Below are 23,648 nucleotides of genomic sequence, written 5' to 3' on the forward strand. Positions count from 1 at the left end.
CCATGCCTCCTATTGACTGATTACTGGCAGGTTTGATTATAAAAATAGCACTCTGCAATTCAACTGAGTTGCAGGCAACAATGAAGGATTTGCTGGAGATATATTCTTTCTTTGCAGTGCCATTTATCAATGTACAGTTTCTCACTTGCCATTTATTATCTGCTTTTCTCTGCTTCCCTCGACATCTGGAGGATTTGTAGTCTGCTAAGTGGAGCAAGGCCTTGTCTTGAATACCTTACCATCCCTGTCTAGGCAACATATTCCTGATTTTCCCCCAGTTTAACTTTTCTTTAAATAAACTTGACAGGTTCAATATATCCTCACTGCAAAGAATATATTGAGAAGAGTAGTAAGCAATAGAGAACATACTAAAAAGCTACAGCCCAAGGAAAAAAATAGGGAGACAGGGAGAAATGCACCTCTAATGCGTGTATGAATTTATAATAAAAACAGTAGTGATAATTGCATGTCTTTTAACTTGAGAGGACCATAAAACAGTGTGATGGAGTATACAGATGAGTGCCAGGTGGAAAGCAGGTTTCCCATTTTGCAAGTACTTGCAGGATTTAGATGTGTGAGATGTAAAGAAGCTTCTTGCTCTCATTAGTTATGAAAGCAATAATGCGTCCTGGTGTATTTGAAAATTCTACAGTATGTCTAAATATCTCACTACCTTACTGAGGTTCCAGTATTGAATAGCTGAGGAATAAGAAGGATAGGAAAAAAAAATAGGACAGCTAGGGGGTAAAAAAGCAGCAAAACAAAAATAAAAGAACTATTTCAAAGAAACTGAGTTAATAAACCAGTTATAAATTTGTTTTTATAGCGACCTTTTAAAGTTTCTTTTATTTTCATTTCCAAATGTCAAAACAGGATATTTTGACAATTCCAAAGCATGATATATTTTCTTTTAAATTGAAATGTGATATTTTTCACAACTGGTCCATTTCTGCAAATGATTTCCCTTTTGAAGAAAGTTATTATTTTCATGGTTGAGGAGGGAAAACAAAAGGTTAAGAATTTCTGGAAAATTTTGATTCTCTTTACCAGTAAAGTACATGCCTGACCAAATATGGGCTACCTGTCCAGTTTCAGAAAACAAAATGTCAGGGCCCATGTGAGTTTGAGCTTCACCTGGCAGCTCAGCCTAATTAGCACCTTAAGTAGGAAAGGCATGACGAGCTGGGAAGTGGTTGGCCCCATGTCCAACGCCTGGACTAGCCAAATCCCTGACCTGGCCACCAGGTGGAGAAATTATACAGAAGAAAGTGTTTTCCCTTCACAACAGCTACCGTGTGCATTGACATTTATCTGAAAGACTTCAGCATCTTGTCCGTAGTCAATGACCAAGAGTAGGCTAAAGTCTGATGGCTTGTCTTGAATTTTCATCATCATGGAAAGGCTTTCTGGCACTGCTGGCTGAAGGGTTGGGATGTGACTTGGGAGGGGTGAGCTCACTCTGTAGCTATTGACTAATATGACTCTAGCTGTAGACTGATATGGCTTTAGGAGAACATCTTGGGACCATTTCATGGGGGATGTCATCTTGCTGTGTTGCTGGTGCTGCACCTGAGATCACCAAGGTTTTCAGAGCCAAGTTCACACACTGAGGAATGAGCTGATGCCCTTCCAGGCAGTATGGTCCTCTTAATATATCACACTCCTTCTCTGTTTGTTTTGTGTCTCCAGACTTTGTGTGATATTTGTCACAAACATTTTCAGGCACCTCAGCCATTTATCATTGGAACACATCCTCATTGTGTATTTCTATGCCCAAAAAAAATTTCCATACTGGAGTGCAGAACTATCAAGCTCATGAGTGGGACCTAGGTATTTCTGAGTCGTTTTGCATTTACCAGGTTTTAACTAAAACATCTGCCTTGCTTATTAGCTGCTTTCTTCTCTCAATTTCCCTACAAAAGTTAAAAGTAGATCTCACTATTTTGAGCTCTCTGTCCATCACTCAGACTCTTTATTTTGAGTTTTGTGATGCTGACTGTCATAGCAGTATCTGATCTCATTGCATACTAAATTAATAAAAGCCAGTGTCCCAATGGACTGGGAGGAGGAACAACATGACAGAGCAGAGTCTTAAATGGTGTAATTTATGACAATTCCATTCAAACTGATAGAAATGTGATGGCTTTCACCAGCATCCAAGAATTCCATCCCCCCAAATCGAAATCCCACGTCTGTTCACCCCATTATCGTCTCTTCAGAAGGTTCATATACCTTCTCAATATATGCATTATGCTAAAATTTTTATATGTATTTAAAAAAAACATGGAAATTTTTTCAAAATATTCTAATGAGGCAGAAGTACTCAATTAAAAAGCAGGAAAAAACTGTAATAGCAACAGAAAAAACAGTAGCAGCTCAAGTAAAAGAATTTATTGCATTTATAATAACACTTAACACATTTGTCAGTCTCTTAAATGGAGTTTCTATTGATGGACAGTGGATTAGTCTCAAAGCAACTGGCAAGGCTGTCTTTGAAATATTGCTACTCATGGGTTCAGATAAGAAAATTAGCAAAAGACAAATAAAATAAACATAAATAGTTTTAATGGAAAGCTTTTTCTGAGCTGCTTCTGTCTTTCTTAATCAACTAAGAATAGGCTGTGATTACAGTAATCATTATGCAATTAATCACTATAATTACTTTTTATTGGAATAAGAGTTTAAAAAGCAACTAACATATTTTATGTTCTTGCTTGACTGGAAGACATTAAGTGCTTGTCAAGAAGTTACTAAAATTATGTTTTTGCAATTTTTTCTTTTTGTCATCTCATTATGATTTTTTAAATTTAAAAGTAACAGTGCAAGTTTATGCATATCCTATACACAGACAATATTCACACAAAACAAGGATGTGCAATTCTCCAGTGGTAATTGGATGCAATTTTTTGTATACTTAAGGTGTTACGTTTTTTTTTATACAGAGTGCACTTACATATAGTATATATATGGTCATGGTCAATGAAAAATCAACAACAGTAAATTAACAATTTAGACCATTGTGAAATTGAAGTTTTGCTGTTTGGAGGATTCTTTTTTTGTGACCTCAGGCTGAAAGCAGCTCTTAGCATCTGAGGGCTGGGCTACTTGTTTGTTGCTTCTCCTAAGACCAGCCAGGGGATTGAGGCCTTGCAAGTACTTCTCACCTCAAATTTGGATGTAACAAAAGCAAGGAAAGATGATAAGAGCTTGCTTCACAAAGGATTACAGTTTGTGAACATTTTATACATAGATACCTATTTCTGTATTGAGGCTGTTGTGGGAGGTGTACTGGCGAGTTGGGCTTGTATTTGGTGTTCTTCTGTCACCTCTTCTCTCTTGGGAGCTATTGTCCTGAAAAGACATGCTCCTACGCTTTTCCTTCCAGAACTCCCTCAATCACCACAAATCTTGCAGGAAAGTCATCCAGGAGCATTATCTAATCCAGCCCATCGTCATTCCTACCCTACATTGTCCTAGCTCAGGGCCCAGGATACTTTTACTATTTCAAATCTGTCTAATAATTCTTTTTTCTTACAGAGTCTTTGCACAGCTGTGGACAGGTAGAATCCTTTTCTGTCTACTTACTCTGCTGTTTTATGCCACCTCAACTCTGAACATGTCCCAGACAACTATGTGCCCACTGAGGTGACTGCTTTGCTCTCTTAAATACAGTCAGGACAATATAGTCTATACATGGAATTGTGTAATTAAGAAAGAAAACTTTTTCAAGGAGGCAACCAGCAAGCAGTGCATGGCTGGATCCACTGATAAACAGTCTAAAACTAAACCTTCCTGGTCAAGGCTTCCAAAATGCTGAGATGTCCATCTAAGTGAGTCATTTTATGTTTCTTTCAAAAAGTATCACTGGACCACAAACTTCTGGGTCACATGCTGCCCTACTTGGGCAGACAAGGAGGCTGTCAGGGTTAAAATTGATTTCAAACACTGATTCCATCCAATGATTTTAAAACATGGAAGAAGTAAAGATGTAGAGAGCCTTTTCTGCCAACACGTTCTTATAAAAATATTTGTCTGAAATGTTGGTAAAGAGTATGGATTTAGTTACTGAGAAATTACTGTATTTATAATTACTTTCACCCCAGATACCTTTCAGAGATGGATCAGCAGTGGCTATTTTTTGTTTTACCGGGGAGAAGGTAAAAATACTTTTAAAGACATTGATTATCTTCTGACGTTGGACTCTGACAAACTACTACTAACAGGTGTAAACTCAGTGAGATTATTGTTAAATGGAAATCTTCCCCCCCACATCTTTCTAAGCAACATTTTGACTGGCAGACCAAGAGAAATGCTTTTAAACAGGAGTTCCAGTCAGTGTGGGACCCTGCTGGTACCTTTCAAAGAAGATGTGAACCAACACAACTCGAGTTTGCCCTCCAGTAGAATTTTACAGGCAACTGCTGGAGCATTTGGGAAACTAGAGAACTTAAACTCAGAGCAAAGATACTTGTGCAAACATTGACACATTTTTACAGAACATTTTATTTGAACAGATTAATATTTTCTGACATCTGGAAAATTTATGATTCTCCTAAGGTGAGTAAAAAGGCTTTGTCTACACTAGAGTTTTAATCGACAAAAATTAACATGTCCTAATGGCAGAGCTTTTCTCTGTGGATGTCTGTGACACAATTGGTGATATAAAAGCTTTGGGTAAAAATGTCAATAACTTCTTTCTTTTCCATCCATTCACTAAGATTTATTTTTTTTTTTCATAGACTTGTACAATTTCTTGAGTTGGATAGGACTCAGAAGGATCATTCAGTCCAGCTCCTGGCCCTGCACAGGACATCCTCAAGAGTCACACCATGTGGCTGAGGGCATTGTCCTAACCCTTCTTGAACTCTGTCAGTCTGGTGCTCTGACCACTTCCCTGGGGAGCCTGCTCAGTGCCCAACCACCCTCTGGGTGAAGAACCTTCTTCAAATATCCAACTTGAACCTCCTCTGACACAACTCAGGCCTTTCCCTAGGGGAATCATGTTACAATGTTCATTACTGAAGTGGTCATTTGTTTTAAACAGTGAAGACAAGCTAGCAATTTAGTCTCTGATAAATCACTTGCACTGTAGGTTTTGAGGCTATTTTTGACCCTTTGCTTGTTTCTTTTAAAATAAATATAACTTGCATTTTTTCTTTGAATCCCAAACTAAAATAAATGTCTCTGAAATGGCTACTTCTTTATCATCCGTGATCATAAAATATTTTATGAATTCACAAAGAATTTAAAGAGTCCTTTAGTAATTTTTTCAATAACATTTTTGGCATGACATGTAGGTCAGTTTTAGCCAAGTATTATGACTAATTTCCTGCTCTAGGCTTGAAGCTGTTTCCTAAGCATTTGCAAGGACACAGAGTTCCTGGGACATTTGATAAATAAAAAGAAAAATGTGTCTCCATTTTGTTTTCTGCCAATTATACTGACAACTTTTAAAATTAGTTATATCTATGGGGGGCAGTTTTTATAGTCCTTGATATCAGTTTCCTTATCACATGCAATTTCTCTTTAAAAAAAGTTTAGAAGTTTAGGTCCCCTCAAATTGTCACTAAGCTTGTTCAAATTTTGTATAGCATTATTATCTGAGTTTTGCAACATGGGCCAGGAAGCTCAAAATCTCTGCATTATTATGACTTATTTTGGGGTGAACTGAGGAAAACAGCACGTGCTGGTTTCACAGAAACTAATGGAAGAACTTCCTCTTGCCTACACTAGCAACAAGTTTTTGGCACAAAGGTTTTAGGGTTTAGGGTGTCAGCCCTGCCACACAACAGCAACACAGATTTGCCCAGTTTGGGGTTTTATCACTGCCTGTCCCTGAGCCATTGCCCCCTCACCCCCAACTGCTGGGCACCTGCATCCTTGCAAAGGCTCACATGGGAAATAAATGAGCCCGTTCTGCAGCAATGGGATCAGTGTCCTATTTTCAGAGCAAAGCAGGGAACAGTTGTCTCCACTGCATCCCCTCAGAGAAGCCCTTTGTCACCCAGTGCATCCTTCTGAGGGTGGAAGCTGTTGCTCGAGTGAATTTAAAGTCAAAGATTACATTTCCAATTGAAAATACAGCCGATATGCCTAGCCAGCAAGAGAAGTGTCAGTTCTCTTTCTCTCTCTGTTTTGTGTTTCATGAGACTAAAGATTTACCACTCCAATGGAGTAAAATTTGGGAATTTATCTTCATTCTGACAAAGCAAAAATGTTTTTTGCCTTTGAGCTATGTAGGTGAACACCTGTTCTCTTTGAGTCTTGGCTTTGAACCAATGGGAACTTTATCATGCTCTCAGTCAAAAAGCATCTAGTTCCACCTGGCTTGGACATAAAACCCTGTCTTGGGTTAAGCTAAAAGAGATTTAACTGAAACGTTTGAAGGCTTTTGTTTTCCCTTTGGTGAGTTTGAGTTGATCGGTAACAGAACCCAGTCCCATTAGGCTTGCATGACTTCTGGATGCCTTACGGGGATTTTTCACAAGTGAAATAATAATACTTTTCTGATCTCCAATATGTCTTTAAAAAAAAACAAACAAAAAAACCAAATACAAAAAACTGTCCTTTTTTTTTTTTTTCTTAATTTATAGCAATTCCATTAATCCTTGCAAAGTACCAAAGTAAACGAAGTCCTTTTAAAAATGCTTTGTGGTATGGTACAGCCTTTGTCAGTTTGTATTTAGGAACAGGATTAGAATGTCTGGACATTGCAGACACAGATCCCTGCACACCAACAAGACAAGAGGAAATATGTGATATTGTGCTTAGCTGCAACTTCTTACACATATATGCACCCTGGATTTTTGAAGGTGTTCTGTAGCATTTTCTTTCTGCTCAATTGACACCTGCTGATGAAAGGGAGCCCTGAGTGGTGATCTCAGATTTCTTCAGATCAGAACAAAACTGACATTCTTTCAGACTAGGGAAGAAAAAAAAGATTTTCTGCCAAGCTGGGCCATGCAGAAGGATGACTTTGACAAAAAGAACTAGAAAAAATAGAGAAGAATTAGGAAGGGCTGACAGTGGCCTGTTTGCAGTGCTATAAAGTCACTAAAACCTTGAAGGTACCTAAAATATTTGATATTCATGCCACTATATCAAAAGGTTCAGACCTCCATTAAGTATTAAAATTTGTCATTTTAAATTGCTTTTTTTTGCCAGCACGAGCAATATAGGTATTGAAATTTCCTCAGAAAGTGCTTATCTCATCAAGAATAAAATTATAGTATATGAAATACTAATTACAGTATTGTGAAGAAAGGTGAACTTTCTGGTGACATTTTATCTATTAGTAGAATACTAATTTTCTCCTTTCTTAAAGCAGAAGATGCCACGCATGGTAGTTTCAGTTATTTTCTCATCAGAATCTCTTTTAAAAATATGTATATAAAAAAAGATTTTTTAAAATCTTCTTAAGAATCCATGATTCCAAGGAAGAAGCTGAGTTTTGATCACACTTGAATCAGAGTTCACCAGTATGTACTGAGAAATTCTTCATGATATCCAGCCAGTAGAATAACATGGAAAATCATCCTGGAGCTATGGAGAATCATATTACTGAAAAACCCAGTATTTTATTTTGTTTTATTTTATTTTTATTTCTTAATTTTATTTTTTATTTTATTATTTGATTTAATATTTTATTTTTAAACAATTACATATTGTTATTTAGCATATTAAAAAGTTTTGTTGGGATAGAGAAGTGAATTCTTTTAATTCTTTTTTTGGTGGTTTACTTCTAGTCTCAGGGAATTATCTGATTTATATGACGTACAAACTTATTTCAACCTTTGATAAGATCAGATACCATCCTCTTTTGAAATGTGATTACCATTGGCTGATATCTTAATTTAAATATTTGTCTTGTTTTCTATGTGTTTAAAAAAATCCTTTAAAAAGGAAGATACACTACTTTTGGTTTCAGAACTTCTCATTTTTCATTTCTTTAGTGCATTTTTTTCTTTGCTCTATGTGTGTTTTTTGTCAAAGGCTGTCAGTCTGATCTTGTGAAATGTCATACTGGGACTATAAAATATTTAATAAGTTTGTATAAGTTTTGGGTATCTAAGGAAAGCCATTTTATTATGTCTCAGTTGTACACAGTTCAGTTATGATGTGCTTCAGTCAGGATGAAAATAACTTTTTTGAAAAGTCTCCATAAATATTTTATCTGACAAATTTGTCTTCTCTTTCCATCCAAATAATAGTATCTTCAAATAGATGAGTTTACTTGCTTCTTTCCCCCCATATATTTGGGGATTATTTTCTGTTCTGTGCACAATGGCAAGCCTCAAATATCCTGTGTTCACTGTGTTAAACTCCACCTAGATATCTAGCAGAGATTTATTAAATCAGTCACAGGGTTTTGCTTTCATCATTGACAGTAAAAAGGCACAATCCATTCAACCACGAATACATTTACATGAATTCATCAAAATGGTTCCACTTGCAATTTTAACATTCATTTTCAGTAAATATTTGACCACTCATTCTACATGGAATGTAAACAGAAATGTGCAGACAGGAAAAATGAGAATCAATGCACTGGAAAACCACATATTTTTCACACTGAAACTTTTTTCTACTCTTCCCCATAACCTGACATTTTCTGATAGCTTTTAGTCTCTGTTTTTTGATTACACTCTTGTCCAAAATTTTATTCTGTTTTTAGTCATTCCTGGAGTTGACTAGGCAAATGATTTGGGTACAGATTTCCTGCTTGTGGAACTTATTTCATGGTATCTTCCATGGGCAGTAGAGTTCATCTGTTTCTGATCAGGAAAGAACTGTTCAACGTGTCTCTCAACTAGACTAATTATCTACTGTGAAGGGATATAGTAGCACATGGAATTGGAATAAGAAACCATCAACTGATCTGGATTTTTGTCAGTGAGTGAGTATAGTTAAATTATTTATTTTAGTGGCTGTAATAAGGAGTACTTGCCTTTACCTGTCTTTTTATTTCAAATCTGTGCCCAGTTGTGTATGAGGAGAACACAAACAAGTAAGGAACACCTATAAAAGCCAATTTATAAGGCTTGTTCCTGCAAACCTGATATATTGCTTTCTTACTGATTTCAGTGGGTGGGCTATGCCTGTCCTAGCTGCAAGCCTCAACCTGTGGGTAAATCAGATGCTGTAAATCCTCTATCTGAGAAAGGAAAATTTGAATTATATGCTATGTGAATGAGCTGCAAGCTGCTAATCATCATTCCACTGTAGTTCATTTCCACTTTTAGCACCTATTATGTAAAAAGGGAATATACTTCACTAAAACACGGATTGAATTGATAGGAGTGGGAGTATAAAGAGTGGTGATCATGAAGCCCTCATCTTCCCAGGGTTTGACCATATCACTATCTTGTGAGTCACTACACTGGGATTATGATAATGATTAGCTCCCCCTGATTGATGTCAGGCAGGTGCTGCAAAAGGACCTCCTGCTAAATACAGAACCACTTCTAATAGCTCTGTAAATCAAGTGCATGAAGATAATAGTTTTTATCTATAGATCTGAAGGTTGTTTATGACAGGTGAAGTACTCAAAAATACACATTATCTTATTTCTCAGAGCAGCCTGTAGCCAAGAGTTAAATCCTAAAAATGTATTTTTCCAGAATCCATTTGCTGTAAAGAAATTACTGTCTTGAACAATAAATACAGATCTTGAATTCTTCACCAGCTAAGCAGAGAGTTTTCAGAGAAAATATGTGTTTAGGGCATGAGGAATATTCACAGTTGTTGTAATGAATGATCCTTTTGTATATACATAAGTAAAAAAGCAATACTATTGACTCTTACATTTATGCCTTTCTGCTGAAATTTGAACCAGGAGACAACTCAGTAGGTGATGTTTTCATGAATCAGATAGGCATTTATCCATCTATTGAGCTTTTTACACAATTTGTCTTACTGTGACTTTCAATTGTGTCCATCTGCACATATTTAAAATGAAATGTGATCAATTGATTTAATGGAGAAGAGATTGATTTTTTTTTTAACTCAAGTGTGATGACAATAGGTGATTTGAGTTTCAAAAATTTCAACCTCAAATATTCTTGGCACCCCTGATGTCATTAAATCCATACTTTTTAAGTGTAAACCTCCCATGGTTACATCAGTTGTTAAAAAAAGGTTTTCTTCAATCACGTTATGGTTGCTCCACTTATCATACTTTTCTACTTGCCTGGATGCCTTTGGGCCATGGGATCTCAGTGTAGAATGTCATGGTTTAGGAATGGTATTCCTCAATTTCATATTCCCACTGAAACACCTCAGACAACGCCATGCCTCTAACTCCTCCCCTCCCGCTTCAGTAGCTGGAGTGGAGAATCAGAGGCACAAAATGGTAAAGATCACAGGCTGAGACAAGGACAATTTATTAGAAGCAGCAATGAAATAAGAATAGTAAGAACTAAGAGTGTACAGGAAAAGCAAACAATTCACACACAATTGCTCAGGACACGGAACCTGGTGCATCTTGACCGTATTCCCTGGAAAACCCTGGAGAACATGACTCTGTGTCCTCTTCACATTAGATCCTCTGTGTCCTCTTCACATTCCCTGGCAAATCCTGGAGAACATGACTCCCTGACCCTCTGTGTCCCCTCCACACAGCGAGAGGTTGCCACTGGGTAACCCCAATCTTCCAGCGCTGCCGCTCCTGCCTGCTGCAAAAGTTAAATCTGATGTGGCCAGAAACATGACATTTTGTTTGGATGAATTGGTAACTGCTCTTCCAAATAAGATTTCCCTTCCAAAAAATCTGCTTTAGCAGGAGAATTTCCCAACAAGCAAAAAGGGGTCATTTTTCTGTTCGAGTCCATTTCTATTCAACACATGGAGTAGTTGGAAAAATGTTGTTTTCTATATTTTGTTAATAGTCTGTAGAAAACAATTGTAAAGAAAACAAAAAGTTGTTGATGTTTTTACAAAAAAAAATAGTATTTTTTTGTAAAAGACTATCTGCAGAAATAAAACAAGAATTGATGCTTTTGGACGTGAATATATTACCTGATAATCCTTCCTCCTTATCTGCTATCATTCCCTCCAAGATGCCTCCTTTTCTCAATGAATATTTATTTTTAATAGATCAAGAATTTTTTTCTTATTTTTTTCTTAGAGATGTTGAATTTTTTGCTTTTATTAAAGACTTTTTTAACAGACAAGTGCATTAAGAAACATAATTTTGTGAATATTATAGTAAGAATTATCTTTTCAGAGCACTCTAGAAGCACACACGAAAAGCTGTAAAAAATTTAAAAAAACATGCACAGCTGTAATTGTTTTGATTTTGTGGTAAGGACCATGTATTATGGAAGAGAAAGCTCCTTTTTAAAAGAGAGCACCTATTATCTGTCCCATATAAAACCACTATAAAAGAGAATTCCCTACTCCACAAAGTGTAAAGAGACTAGAACTGAAAAGCATAAAGGAAAAATTAGAGGGGTTAGATAAATAGTCTTTCAAATGTTCAGATTTTTTTTAAATTATTTTAAAATGTGAATAAATGGCCAGTTTCTATAGAAATTCTTCTACATTATGAGGGTTGTGCAAGCCAGTGTATAAATGCTTTGATCTTCACAGAATAAACATTCAGGGCAATAGGAGAAGTTTTTTCTGTCTGGGCCTCTGAAATACTCAGATTTCATGAAGAGTAAAGTCTCTGGGGAATTCAAAAGCAGTTTGGAGTCAAGTTTCGCAAAGTAATGATTGCGTTGTCTGACTGAGATTTTTGAGGCTTCAGGTGTGTGTGCAGAACACACAAGGGCGTGCAGGGGCAGGATAAGGGGGAATGGCTTCAAACTGAAATAGGGCAGGTTTAGATTGCATATCAGGAGGAAACTCTTTTTGTGAGGGTTGGTGAGGCACTGGCACAGTCTACCCAAAGAAACTGTGGATGCTCCATCCCTGGAAATTTTCAAGGCCAGATTGGATGGAGGTCTGAGCAACCTGGTTTAGTGGAAGATGACCTTGCCCATGACACTGGGGTTGAATCTAGATGAGCTGTATGGTCCCTTCCAAACCAAACCATTCTATGATTCTGTGAACATTAAAATACACTGCATTGCTGAACTTTACTGACCTCGCTGTCCTTAAAACCAACACCCAAAACATCCACTGGTTGCAAAAATATGAAAAGCAAAGAAAAGCACTATTTTGATAGATTGTACTTCCCTGCTTAAAACCCACACTGCAACACTGTGCAATTTGAGGATAACACCTTGGGTCACCAGCTAATGTCATGCTCATGCAGATGAGTGCTGGCCTGAACACTCCAGGAGTATTCACTCAGAGCTGCATTAGGAAAAAAAACACTTGCAAGCAGGAAAATGAGATGCTTGACACTTTGGGAAAACAAGAGAGAAGTGAGAGAACCTGGCAGGATGATGTTCAATGGAAGATTTACAAAACAACATACCACTAACTCATGAGGCAAAACAATCTCAGACGGTGGAGGATTCAGGAAGCCAAGGCTGTGCCCACTTTTAGCTCTGAATAAGCAATTTAAGTGTGAGCCTAACTCTTAGCTGCACCTCCATTTACCTCAGTAAATACCTCCCTTAGTGGGAGTATTCATACGCTTAAAATTAAGCATATGCTAAATATCTTGTACAATTGGGACACATTTCCATCTTTAAGTAGGAGAAGCAGCATGGGTGATGGAGTAAGTAATTTCTGGATCTCAGGCAGAAGTATACATAAAATTAAAAATATGAAGAACAAATGAGTAAGTGGTGTAATAGAGTGGTAAGTGTTTGCCTGTAAATTGTTAGCAAACTTGAGCCATTAACATGAATTCACATGTTTCCAAAAAGGCAGTGTGGAGAGTTACTGTTAATGCATGCCATAAACATCTCTAATTATCAACAGACATAAATGCCCTCAGTATTAAAAAACAGCAACACACAAATAAAATGTACAAAATAACTCTGTGGCTATGCAGGTATAATTTTCTCACGTCACACTCTTAGGAGTGATTTTCTTCCTGTGATCCCTGCTCAGCAGTCTTGTGTGTGGATATCCAAGTTCAGGCGTGGTGGGAGAGAGAAAAAAACTCAATGAGGAAGTTTCTTGTAGCACCGTGTTTCTGCCCATGTTCTGCATATAGGGCTCCTCTTATGTCCCCATCCCCTGGAAATACAAAGGCTACCATAACACCTCCTTCTGCCATACCCTCTGAGGGACAAAAGGGAGAAACAAAGGAGTCTGTGAGGCCAAGGTAGCAGGGGAACAATGAGGTTCATACAATAAGCCCAAGTCATAGAGAACCACCTACTCAAATTATTTAAATATCTTCCATATGCCTCTGATCTTATTCGTCTCAGATTTCAAACAACTCTACTGAAAGATTTCTGACAGCACAAGAAAGTGTACTTCAGCCCATCTTTCTGAGGTGGGCCAGTATTTTCAAGCACCTTGTGATTTTTAGGCTCTTGAAACACCAAAGGGGCTTGCTCCATCCAGATACATTTTAAAAAATTAATTATTGCTTGGTCTTGCTTGGATAGCTGAAGAGGAGGATTCAGTAGCCATTTCCACTAGCCAAACTCTCTCCAGTCCTCTGCACCCATGTAAATCTGAGTTTGAAAGGGTTTGAAATCAGCCTCTCAAGCTGAAATATTGAAAGAGCAGTGCATGCTGAGTTTAGATAGAGGCACAAGGCAGCAGATCCCAGGAAGAGCTAAATCTGTGAGCGTAGCCATGTTCCTGGCACTGTGAATTTGACCTATGTTCAATTATTTATGAGCAAACAGACTTGTGCCTACAGATAATAGAAGAAATGGACTATAAATGAGTCTTTGTGGACACGTGCAGTTCATTGTCTGCATGTAGATTTTCAGTTGTAATTTAATAAGATTTTTGTGAATATTTGGCCTATCAACTTTGAACAATAGTTTTTGATTTAGGTTTGCATTGTTCAAATATGGTGCTGTTAGTTCTTCCTTCCACTACATCAGAGGAAAATCACTGATAAAATTTATATTCATAAGTTTTTAGTCTTAAGGAACTGGCAGGAAAATTAAGTACATGTTGGAACATTTACTTATACATAAGCACTGAAAATACATCTCTTTCAATTATTTCCCATTTCTTGATTTTCATAGCACAAATATTTTTCTGTGTGCAAGCACACAGCTGGACAAGGCAATCAGGAACAATAATACCAAATGTAGACTTTTTGTGTGTACTTTTATCTCTGCATCCCACAAATATTCTGTGATGAAGCTGCTTACAAATGCACATACATAATTGTCTTTATTTCTTTGCGACATCTATGACATTTTGTAACTTACAAGATAGTTCTCATCCATGTTTAGTTACAAACAAAAAATTGCAGAAAGGAAAGAATAAAAAAAGGAAGACGACATCAGATAAATAACAAATTCCTTTTTTCTAGATGCTGGAGTGTTAGGAATTTCTTTGATTTAAAGGCTGACTCATTGACTGAACATGGAGCACAGACATATAAAAACAAGAAAGTTGAAATAAAAATCATCCTGAATCTATCACTTTTATGTTGCTCTCATCACCATGTTATTGGAGTGCCATGTCTGCACACATTCTCAGCAGAGGTGCAATTAGGTAGCGCAAGAATTATCCTGTAGGAAAACCATTCTCCTCGAACTTTTGTCTGAGTGAATGTAAAAATATGCCCTTGTGTTTCCGGGTAGTAATAGAAGTGCCAGAATCAATTATCTCTAAGAGCTCTTGGGCAGTAGGAACAGACAGGTCTGACAAAGCAAGGGGCACTTGGCATGCCATTAATTGAGTCTAAGACATGTAACACAGACAACAGCTGCCTCTGATTGCAGGATCCACTTCTCCTCTAGTCCTTTAAGGGGCAAGCCCCTTACTAGAGATGAAGAACCAGGAGTTACATGCCCAGATTGGATATTCCACATATACAAGTTAGGAGTTTCTTGAGTAATTTCTATTAACTGACATCATGCATAGATAGACGTGCACTTGGGATACAAGATGAGAGAGAAGTGACAGGCCACGGGGTAGAGCTGCTGCTCCTGATGTGAAATAGCAGACATCAATGTGATGTGGCCATTTTGAAGACTGCTGTGTATATCCACCCCAATTGTGCTAAGCAAATCATCTGCTCACTGAAGAATTCATAAACTTGCTGTTAACATCGTCTGGGGAGGGGAGGGTGCCTTTGACTTCTGCTGGCTTTCCTGAACAGAGATTTTCATCAGTAACTTCTCATTAGTAGTTCCTGAAATCAGATATGGTACCCAAGAACCCTAAGACTTTCTCCTCTAACTCGTATACTTCTCAGTACTAGAACTGCTGTGTTTGGTGGCTTTGGTTTGGATTTATTTTCTTTTATATAAACTTCCATATTGAAGAAGGCAAGTAATGTAAAAAACTTAAACAGGAGAAGGAGAAAAAATTCTATTTACAGTTATATGGATAGACTAATGAGATATTTTATTAAGCTTAGATCTCTTTTCCCTTCTCCTTGTTTTATTAAATTTGCCTTTTGACTCAGAAGAATACTCTGATCTGACAAATTAATTGCTGCATTGTTTTGGTGTGGTATTTCAGTGATTATCAAGAGGACTGTTACTCACTGATGAGCTTGCACAAGAAAGATGATAAACCCTCTTGTCAATCATGCTGCCAACAGTTGAAGCAATATGGAAAACAGTCCTGCCTTGGACACCTCAGCACAGCTCTAGAGATGCTATAGGTGCTTTTGTTTTGCTGTTGTGCCTGATCCACCTCAGATCTGTTGAAGAAATATGTGTAAGCAGACATGTCAGTGGGACTGATCTTTTAGCATCTGGTTATTTTGCAAAACTCTGACTTCCAAGAGGGTGAAAAACCTTTCAGTTTCTGTTGGAATCCTATGGAAATCAAAAATGGCTTCAAAAATACATCTGAGGGTACATTTACACCCAACACAAATATAGATAAGTTATTAAGGAAATTTTTTTTCCTTAAAAGGGTTGTCAAGCACCATAACAGGCTGTTCAGGGCAGCAGTGGAGTCACCCTCCCTGGAGGTATTCAGAAGATGTGTAGATGTGGAAAACGGGGACAAGTTTTAGTGGTGGGCTTGTCAGGCCTGAGCTAACAGCTGGACTCAATGATCATAAGGGTCTGCTTGAATGAATAAATGACTCAGATTCTATGATTCTATTTTACATAAAATCAATTAAAAAAAAAAAAAAAAAAAAAAAAAAAAAAAAAAAAAAAAAAAAGGGAAAACAGCCTGTCCTTCATCAGGTATCAAACTCTGTAGGAAACCATCATATAGCAAACAGACACAGGACATCTCACTGCTTTGTTTTGTTGATCACCTTCTCTCTTCTAGTCTTGTAGACTACAGAGTTAAGGCAGAGAGGCACAAAAATTCCCTGAAGAGGTGCCTAAAATGAATGGGAATATCTTTATATCTAGAACAAATAACAGCTGCATTTATTCAGATTTTTGAGGGGTTTTTAACAGCAATCTAGAGACAAAAAGGGTCATTCAGAAGGTTGATACCTTGAATTCAGTATTTTTGTATAACAGAAGGAATTAATGCCAAAATCTTCAATTTCAGGTGCATGCTTTGGCCAGCCCAAGAATGGGAACTCTGCTTCATTCTGCTCAGACTGGATCTTTTTCAATGAGGAAGGCAAAGCCCAAAAGCCAGAATCCCAGTTAGAGAGGGAGTTAAAGAAAGGACAATTTTATCATGCTGGTGTACTTTATCAGTGCCCCTGCATATGAGAGTAAAAAAGCTGCTCAGAACTAGCAGGTATTAGATAGAGCTCCACTAAGCTAAACATTGTTAATACTCCCCAGGTAACAGAGGTAGTGGCCAGGATAAAATAATCTCATGACATTCTTAAATTTCTACAGTGTCTCAAGTCTAAATCATAATATCAGATTATTCCAATGCTAAAAAAAAGAATCAAACAGAAGTTTGTTTTCAGAGATTTTCTATTTTAATACAACAACAACAAAAAAATGTTAGAGCAGTTAAGGTTTGGAAAAAAAAGTAAAATATGGAATTGATTTGACCATTGAGTTTAACAACTAATGATCTTATGCATCTGCAGTAACCTTCCAAGTAACCCATAGTTAAATTAGTCTCAAAATGACATTAAAAAATTAGAGAAACACAATGTTTTGATAACTTCTGCTGTATTTTCTTATAACTCTTGTTGTTTATCTAATAGTTAGTTACAGAACTGAATCAAGATTATGTCTTTCAGTGACAGATGTTTTATATGTATAAGGTTGTATGCACTGCTCTATTTTCCAACATTAGATTTGAAACTAATTTGGCTAAACATCAAACATTTTTAGGAAGAAGATCTACAGACCCAGTGCTTAAAAAAACCTAAATCTGATTCTCTAACCCCATCTTAGTATGTCAGCTATAGCTAAAATCTTGTATAAATAAGATCATATCTAACATGTTCGCCATCTGTGTGAAACATCTATAGCCCCTTTCTGTACCCTTAATGCCTTTTCTGACTTTCCATCAAGTTTATCAGAAGATCTGGTTGTCAATTATTCTTTGCCACTGGATATTTTTTGCTTGAGAAATCTCTTAAGGGAAATGGTGACGTTATGTCATGTACAGTGGCCTGGGTGGTCCTGAAGATATTGTGTTCATTGTACAGGCGTTGCAGAGTAAGTCTATCAAATGCCTATTCAACATGGCTCAAAATGCATGGTAATTTTAGTGAGTTCTAGACTCACTAAATTCCTATCCTTTTGGAAACCAGAAATGTAAGTAGATATGCAGGATCCTTTAATTTTTTTTTTTTTTTTTTTTTTTTTTTTTTTTTTTTTTTTTTTTTTAATTTTTTTTTTTCTGAGACTAGCACTCAAACAAGGATAGTATATTTGGGTCGTTTTCATATTAGCCAGACATATTAGGCCCTTTTTAAATCAATTTTATTTTTACTGATGACTTGGATATCTAAACCTGCAAGTTATGTGAAGTTTTAATTTTTGAAAGTACCTCAAGCCCCATATTTTCTTTGCAAGCACATGTTGATGTGTTTCAAGAATCTTCTTGTTCTTGAGTGTCAACTCAAAGTTGAGAATGGATTTAAACTCTCTGGACAAAAGATTATTTTTCGTTTTTATAGCATGGAAGAGACCTAAGACATTTAAGAAAATTTGGTGTATGCATCCGAAATAATGGTTCTAGTGTTGACACAGAAAAACTTAATGTTTGTTAAGAATACTGTCCCTTAAAAGGGAAGAAAACCAACCAAACAAAACCAAACAATTAGCAAACATCCCAAATCCACCAAATTTCTTTTCCAGACTGTCAATGAATTTAAAACATCAGATGAGTTTGAAAATCTCAATGTATTTACAGCTATTCTACTCATAAATGTCTTTTCCATCTAGTTTTATAGAATCCCATTGATAAGGGATTCAGCTCCTTGCTGAAAAGCTAAAGCCCTTAGAGTTATTAACATGAAAAGCTATATTGAGGATACTATGATTTTAAAAAAAGTCTCTCAGAGCTTAAGATTCAAAAATATGTTTATATATGCTTATCTAAAACTAGCATAATTTATAATATGTAGCTTAACTTCTCAGTACTGATACTTAAACTACAGGTACTTAGGCAAAATATTTCTATTTTTCTGAAGACTGCTGTGATCACGTTGAGATACCAATCAGCTAATGAAGTCAATGAAGACATGCAAATGAATTGTGATTTAGCTCCTGGTATCTGTATCTGGTGTGTCCCATCCCATTACCATTTCCTTGACTTGCAGCATTAATATGATGTGACAACTCTAAATATCAACTGAAATGGCACAATGTAATAGGACAACAATGTAAAAGAATACACTGCTTACAGACTGTTTTTCACCCTTCATTTCCAAAGGGCTCTAAGCTAAAATAAACCAAAGTGATGAGATACCAGTTTATCACAGCTGTTGTGAATGCCTAGAAACAATACTGTCTACTATTTTACTAATCTGTTATCATGCAGCTCAGATTAAATAGTACATTTTAAGTAGAGTTATGTAACCTAATTTATGTAATAAGTTGCATATAGCTGCTGTGTAGCTTGAGCACAGTAAATTCATTAAAAAGCTTAACTTGGAAGGATTTTCTTCAGCTTGAGTGTATGGGCAAAGGCTGCATGACTGGGGCATTTTATTTTTTCAAAGTTTCTCAATCAACAAATATCATTGCTCTTAAGCTTTTGGCTGTCAGGTACTGAGTTGCTGTATACCAGCAACTTCATGAAAAATCTCCATTCTATTCTTTTGTCAGTTCATGGGGTTACACAAGAGGATTGGTCTCTGTCCCAGAGCTACAATACACTACTACATGACCTTGTGGACCTTTTTTGTTGCTCCAATAAAAAATGGTTAGCACAAAAATTAAAGTTATCGTGCGCATTAATGTATATACATACTTCTGTGTCCATTCCACTTGTTCTCTGAGGGGTTTTGACAGAGCAGATTGTCTCTCTCAAGGGAATAAGGTAGACCTTACTGGGAGCAGAAGCACCTGTAAATCCAAGCTTATTCTATTGTATTGTCTTGGAGCAAAGGCAGACAGACATGCACAGCCGTGCAATGAAGCATGGGTTTAAATAACAAATGGTTTTGAAGAAGTGCTTGATCTCAATTCACATAAAACTGTATCAAATTATCTACCACACATTACAATGCTTTGCCACGAGCTTGAAAGAATATAACTGGCTCTTCTCAGGACTAATGTATGCACTGGAACAAACCTCTGTTTTTTCACAATATAAAATCTTTGTTTCCTCTTGGAAGCACAAGAGTTTGACCTCTTCAGTAAATAGGATTAAGGTTTTTAGAACCTTGCAGGCATTTGCTAGTTATTACTCACAGCATCCCACTAGCAAGATAAGAAATTTCTGCTGCTTCGTTTTATATCCTGGCGAAAAATAGGAGCACAGAAAAGCTGAGGTATTTACCAAGGCTTTTGTCTGTATCTCACCTAACACCAAGGACTCTGGACAGCAGGTGCTGAAGTTATGTGATTACATTGTATTTGAAGTAAATACAGGAAAACATTATATTTAAAAGACTAAAAGCAGCAAAGCACTTTTTCTTCTTAAAGGTGAATGGTTATATTAATGTTTTAATATTCATTCCATTGTATTGTTTTTAAATGGGAGTATATTTTATAAACTGTTAAGAAAATCTGAAGTTTAACCTTGGAGAATAAACGTTATAAATGTGTACAGTCTGCTGAGCTCTGAGAAGTGCTAAAGCTGCCAGATACAAGAAGCAGTGTTAATATTTTTCTCCCATTGCACACCAGCTGAAATCTCACTTGTAGTTTTCCATTAGGAAATTTTCAGATTTTTTTTTTCTTGAAAGGTTAGTTCAGTTTCTGTAATTATTCATAAAAACCCACTCTTCCACTCTGATCTTGGGCAGACATACCCCTCACTGCTGCCTGCTAACACTAGTTCTTGATTCTGATCTGATTCCTTTCCTCAGTGAGATTCTTCCTTCTTGTTATTTGCTAGAACTTGAATATGGCATCAAACTCCTGTTGAGAAACATGAGATTTTGGAGGGAATATGACAGTTTATGTCCTGTTTTTTGCTGGGATAGAGTTAATTTTCTTCCTAAGTAGCTGATAGAGTGCTGTAGGGTTTTGATTTAGTATGAAAACTGTTGATAAAACACCGATGTTTTAGTTTTTGCTAAGTTGTGCTGACTCTAAGCACAGCTTCCCACACACAAGTGCACAAGAGGCTGTAAGGGAGCGTGACCAGGACAGCTGACCCAAAGTGGCCAAAGGGATATTCCACACCACTGAACCATGCTCAGAATGTAAACTGGGAGGAGTTGGCCAGTTGTGGCTGGGGATGACCTGAGCATTGGTCAGTGGCTGTGCGTCAATATCATGCGTCCCTTGTCTGTCTTGGGTTTTAGTCCTCTCTTCCATTTTTTCCGTTTGTTGTTGTTACTATTATTATTATTATAACCATCATGATTATTATTTTGCTGTTTCAATAATATATTGCTATTATTAGAATTCTTGGGTTTTATTTCAATTTGAAACTTCTTATCTGAACTCACAGATTTCACCTATCCTTCCCATTCTTCTCAACCCTCTGGAGGTGGAGTAGAGACAGTGGCTGTATGGTATGTAGTTGCCATCTGGAGTTAAACCATGACAACATTAAAAGAGAAATAATGCAGAAATTTTCTTTCTCTTGTGATATTGAACAGCTTTTTCTCCCTGTCAGATGCTTCACATCTGCCATAGACTATTTGGTACCCCTGCATCCATCACGTACTCTGTCTTAGATCAAATGCCGTGCAATTCACATCATTTCAATTCATCACAAAGTCAAATATGTGTCTGTACTGCGACCAGGAAATATAGGCTAACAAATCCAACTAATATAGTGAAGTCTTTGACACTTCAGTTGGTTTGTGCTCCAGGAGCAGACAGGGGTTTCACAAGTTTCTAGGTGTGGGAATCTTTCAAAGGGAATTTAACCCAGCTAGAGAAAAATCCTAGTACCTGTGGCCATGTGAAGATGCTTTCACCTTTTCATTCACTTACTCCTTCCTTGTAGTTTGATTATAGCTCAGGTGGCTCTGGCACAAATACTAAGTTTCCTCCTAAGTTTTTCTGGAATTCCATATTGATGGGATTCCCTTGAATGTCTGAATCTCTATTTTGTATAGGCAAGACAAGTTTGCACCATGACCACTTTTTTAAGCATTGTATGGGTATTCTATACTGTTATTATTTTCATTTGAATTCAATAGCTGAATTCTCATTGGCTGGAGAAGATAAGAAATTTGCATCTATTGCCAGGCGAGATTAGGAAAATATTATTCTAAAGTTCAATATTGTTAAAGTAAAGGGTCAGATTTTTGAAATGAGCTGGGGTGCAGCAAGTGCTCTGTAATCTTAACATGAAATTAGGTTCCCATCTTCTTCTCTCCAGCAATGAGAATGGTGCATTTATGGACCTTTGACCTTGAGCAGATTGTGTGGAGTTCATTGGAAGAATTACATGCCACAAAGCCAGATATTATTTATTAAATGAAGAAAATGGCACAATGTGCAAGGAGGGCACTTATATTCAAACATTTTCATTTTTTAATGTACTTTTTAAATTCCTTGGTTTCTAAACCTCACTGTTCTACTGTGTTTTTTGAAGAAAACAAAAAAAAAATTCAATTTAGAGACCAATTTCTGAATGTTCATTCTAAGGAAAACATGTAGTAGATATTCCTCAGAACTCTGTGTGACTTAGGGGTTTGCCATCCTGTGCTTTAACGCCCCTTTGTCTCAGGCACAAAAAATCTGCACATATATATAGGTTATGTGGGCCTGGAGATGTAGCAGCTGGATTCAGCCTATTTCATTTGATAAGCTTTAAACCAGCTTCAACATTAGAAAAAAAAAAAAAAAAAAAAAAAAAAAAAAAAAAGGCAGCGCAAAACCGTCAGAACTCAGCAATTATTCAAAAATTAGGTGTTTTCAAGTGGTCTGAAAAATGTGAAGTATGTAAATACCGGTGTCATTACCAAAGTCTCATGTTTATATCTCATTGTTTGTACAACCAAATGCTCAGAGGCTTTTGAAATTGGCATCCCTGTGCAAGGTCAGTCTATCATCACATCATCTAATTTTATCCATATGAGAGTTAGTCATTGAAGGTAATTATCTACAGCCAACATGAAGAATGTAGCACCTCTACAGGCAATCCATCCTAAATATCTCAGATATCTAGTCTTGAAAGGAATTAATTGCTCAGTACTGATGCTAGTATCTCTTTACTATAATCACAGGGAATTTAAGCAATTTGGTTATTAAAACTGTCCAAATTTTTTATAACCAAAGTTGAGCAAAATAAATGGTGTTTAAGGCAATCTGTCTTCCAGAGAGAGATTGAGATTCCACTTGAATTATGTGAGGTCTAGTGATTAGCCAAAGTCCCTAGCATCCTCTGTGAAATTTTCCTTGTGGAAAACCATGTCAATTTGGCCATTGAGGGTACAAGCTTTAGATGGAGCTTTGATGAAAATAGCCCTCAGAATCTACAAGGAGGGAGGGATGGATTCATGCGTGAATACATGGATGCTAAAGGCTGTTATAAAATGAAACAGCTAATTGAGTCTGGAGCCTTTGAGGGTTTAATGGTAATAAACAACACCCAGGAATAGCGCAGTAATTTGAACATGCCAAATTTTGGAGATTTCTTTGATGTGTGATAGAAAGTAATTTGAATCAGCATGAGAGTCTGAATCAAACAACATAAGCCCTCCCATAACCCGCTGGGGCTGGCATTCTTCTGGCTCGATAAAAGGTTTCTCAAGGCACTAAGTAAAGTCCATAGGGAGTAGGAACATAAACCCAAACAGAAGCCACTGAAATGTTAACTCCAGTTTTCCCTTCCATCCCATCTCTCTTCCTTTTCTCCAAAATGAATCTGGCATGAACATAATAATGTGTGTATAATATTTATATACACTGGACATCTAACAAAGTTTCTAGGGTGGAGCACTTGTTAAGGTATGATTTTTCACCAACCGGTTGTAAGCTTGGACACAAATATTTTACAAATGGAACAGCCTCCTACTTAAACACTATGTTTTTGGTTACATCAGTGTAACTCAGGTTCAGCATTCTTTGACAAAGCAA

This window comes from Zosterops lateralis (genome assembly GCF_965231275.1).
Source record: "Zosterops lateralis genome assembly, chromosome: 2".
Classification (NCBI taxonomy): Eukaryota; Metazoa; Chordata; class Aves; order Passeriformes; family Zosteropidae; genus Zosterops; species Zosterops lateralis.